The sequence below is a fragment of the Phaseolus vulgaris genome, chromosome 4 (genome assembly GCF_051622355.1).
Source record: "Phaseolus vulgaris cultivar YP4 chromosome 4, ASM5162235v1, whole genome shotgun sequence".
NCBI lineage: Eukaryota > Viridiplantae > Streptophyta > Magnoliopsida > Fabales > Fabaceae > Phaseolus > Phaseolus vulgaris.
The window spans coordinates 7,915,931-7,919,587 of NC_143501.1; the positions used below are offsets into that span (position 1 = coordinate 7,915,931).

Below are 3,657 nucleotides of genomic sequence, written 5' to 3' on the forward strand. Positions count from 1 at the left end.
TTTTTAACAAAGACGACTTGTTTGTACATTTATTTTTTCAGTTTTTATAAAAGGAAAGAAAATCCAAATGATAGTTAAAACTGATACTATGAAATGCAAATGTTAAGTTTAAAAATAAGAAGTAAATTCAAATAAATAGATTATATATTTATATATTATAGAGAAGTCACTCACTTAATTAATGCATTTCAAATAACTCAAACTCTAAACCGTATTTAAAAAATAAACATGAGATTAAATAATAATTCAAGTCAATGTTCACACATTAAAGAATGTAGACTTTTTCTAAGATTTAAAAAAGGAACACTAGTACATACTTTTGTAGGTAAATTTCATTAAACAAATGTAAATACAAAACAAGTTGCAACATTGATGACAATTTTATACTTTCATGCTATACTCAAAAAGGATATTAAGTCATTGTGATGCAAAATTTGATTACAATGTGTTATAGGAAGTTTTTTAGTGTTCTCGAGTTTAACATAGCTAAGAAAGAAAGAAGTACAACATGAAATTGAAAAATCACATTTTTAATATTTGTAGGGGAAAATTCTAATAACTATTCATAAACCACTTAGGGGAAAACAAGAAAAAAATTAACTATTTATTCCTATAGTTGGAAAAATATTTTCTTTATAAACTATTAGCTGACATATTATACCATGTGTATTAATATCAAGCTTCTCAACCAAGTGGGTCCTTAAGTCAAGCCAAGCCAGTTTATCGTCAATTGTTCTGAAGAGTATATTGCTCATATTCGATATTCCAGTAGGACGCAGAAGGTAAGGTAAGGGTCCAAGAGTGATGAGTTTAGTCCATGTTTCCTTCTTACCAATTTCAGCCAAAATTGATATGGAAAAGGTAGTTGTTTTGTAATTGAACCATTTAAGAGAAATAAATGACTCTCCACCAATTTAATATCAAAATTATCATATATTTCTAAGGGTATATCGAAGGGGGGTAAGGGAGTTATAAACCATTCCTCATTGCTTAAGTCAAATGATACCAAATATGTTTTTTCAGGTTCATCATAACTTTCCCGCCAGTCACCCAACCAATGACACATCCCCTCTAAGTAGAATTTATCAAGTTTTTCACACCTTGGATAAATATATATATCAGATTTAGGTTTCCTCCATGAATTCCTTCTTAGGCTATAAATCTCCCACGGTCCATCCACATCCCATTCTTCATCATTGTGGGTATCCTCCGAAAGAAAATTTGGATAAACAAATATTTTTCTAATTACCTTATAGTCATCTCTAGCACAATCATAGCCAAATCCAACATACGTAGAAAAACGGTCCATAGAATCTGATATATACTCACTTGGACTGGGAGGGATGATCTTAAATTCACCGCTAGATGGATTCCATAAATACATAGTGCCTAATTCGTGTGGGTGGAGGCAGAGAATTCCATAATGCTAGAAGAACCCAAAGTAAAATATCCAGAACAATGACCCTTTGGCCAATTTACTTTTTCCATATTTTGAAAAGACCTACCAGAAAGTGAAAATAAGGAGGAATTATCAGGTTGACTGAGGCAAAGAAGGAGAGAGGTATCGTCATAGTAAGAATGTTGGTTAGATATGAAATTAGAGCTCCATGAAATTAGAATTTTCAAGCAAGAGAGCCCATGATTTGTGTAGGCATCCATATCTCTTAAGAGATTTCAAAGGTAGTTTGAAAAGAATGGAGAATGCAAGATCATCTGGTAAGTGATTCCCTAGCTTTTGAGCCACAAATTTATCGTACATCTCTTGGTTACGCAACCAAATGTTAATGAGTTGCCAATGGTCTTTGTTGTTCTCACTCCAAAGGTAAATGGGATGGGTAATAAGTTGGCAATGTTTGCTAATAAGATTCTTTATGGTGGTCTCTTGCAAGTATTCCCACTGTTGACAACAATATGTGAGCAAAAGAAATAACATAAAATATGGGAATGAATTAGTTTATGTACCTGGTTGTCCTTAAGGAAGAGGGTGATTTTGGTTCCCCTTGGGACTTGTTGGGAATTAATATCCTTGGTAACAATGAAAGGGGCACTAGGTTGAGATTCCAAAGTATATTGGTCATGGTCATTATGCTTAGTGGTGAGGATAACCTTCTCGGCAACCAAATAAGTAGAGTAGAAGCCAATACCGAAATGATCAACCAAATCTAAAATAAGCACATATGTCACATACTAGAATTAATGAGCATGGAATGAAAATGAAAGTTGAACATCACCACCTACCTACCCATTTTGGTCATGCCAATACCATTGTCAATGATAGAAAGTGTTTTGTTAACCTTATGAGGGATCAATGTAATAATTAATTCATCATTCAAAACGCTATTGTTCATGAGCCTCTCAAATTTAATTTTATCCAATGCCTGTGCATGCATACATAAATCAATAACGATTAAAAAAAGAAATGTAAAAATAACATATCAAATTTAATCGACAACTTACATTAGATGCATTGTTGATGAGTTCGCGAAGGAAAATTTCTTCATTCGAATAGAAAGTTTTCTTCATCAATCGCAACACCTCGATCATCTCACCCTTCAATACCAACGTCTCATCATTTGCCATTGCAATTGCTTTAGAATAATACTAAAACTAAATGGAATCAATTTAACGAAGCAAAAACAACCGACAACCATACATTTATATTGGTTAACCACGACCACCAAATATAGCCACTTAATACAAAACCACCATCCACATTTACACTTAATTAATTAATTAATAATTAATTAGTTTTTAAATTTAATTAGTAAATTAAATTTTAAACTTATTAATTAATTGTTATGATTATCCACTTTTTTTAAACAAATAATTAATTTTTGGCTTATTCATTTTTGGTCTCTATATTAATGGGCAAAATTCCCTTTAGTGACTGGCATTTAAAAAAAATGAATTTGGTCCCAATGGTTGTTTAAAAGTATGCAATTTTGTATTTTCCCCCGCGACTGCGACTGCGCCACCGCGACCGCGGCCCTGCACCACCGCGACCGTGGCCCTTCGCCACCGTGACCGTGCCCCGTAACTTGTGTCGCGCACCTCGCGGCCCTGCAAAGTCACGCCCCGCACCAGCGTCGCCTCCTTGCTACCCTATTCGTTAACAAAGTTCCCGCTCGTACGCGCGAGTTTTTTTTCAGCTTTGTTTCACTTTTGAGGTTAGTATTTTTTATTTATTATTTAATTATATATTAAATATTAAATGTTATGAACTATATATTTGAAAGTGTTTGTTTTGAGTTAGATATTGATTTTATATACTGAACGCACTGAGTCTGAGTATGAGGGTGTGCGACCTTCGACAATCTGAATTTAGTTTCTATATATTGAGGGAACTGATTCTGAGTCCGAAGGTGTTCGACCTTCGGCAGTTTTGATTTAGTTATTAATTATTATATTTTTTTTTGACATATTGAACGCACTAGTTCTGAGTCCGGAGGTGTCCAACCTTCGACAATTTTGATTTATTTTTTAATGATTACATATTCAACGCATTGGTTCTGAGTTCGCACTGGTTCTTATTAGTTTAGCAGTTCTATAGATCAAAGTTGGATTAATACACAACGGATAACTAATGCTTACGAAAAAGGGATGGAATAATTCATACAGTTCGCAGAACATAATGTTGTTAGTTGTAATAATGGAGTA

The 3,657-nt window shown here is 33.5% G+C and overlaps 1 pseudogene; it reads right to left on the reverse strand.

The window, feature by feature from the left end:
- Positions 1 to 389: 389 nt before the first annotated feature.
- On the reverse strand, positions 390 to 2,580 carry LOC137838219 (uncharacterized; annotated as a pseudogene).
- Between the last annotated feature and the right edge of the window lie 1,077 nt (positions 2,581 to 3,657).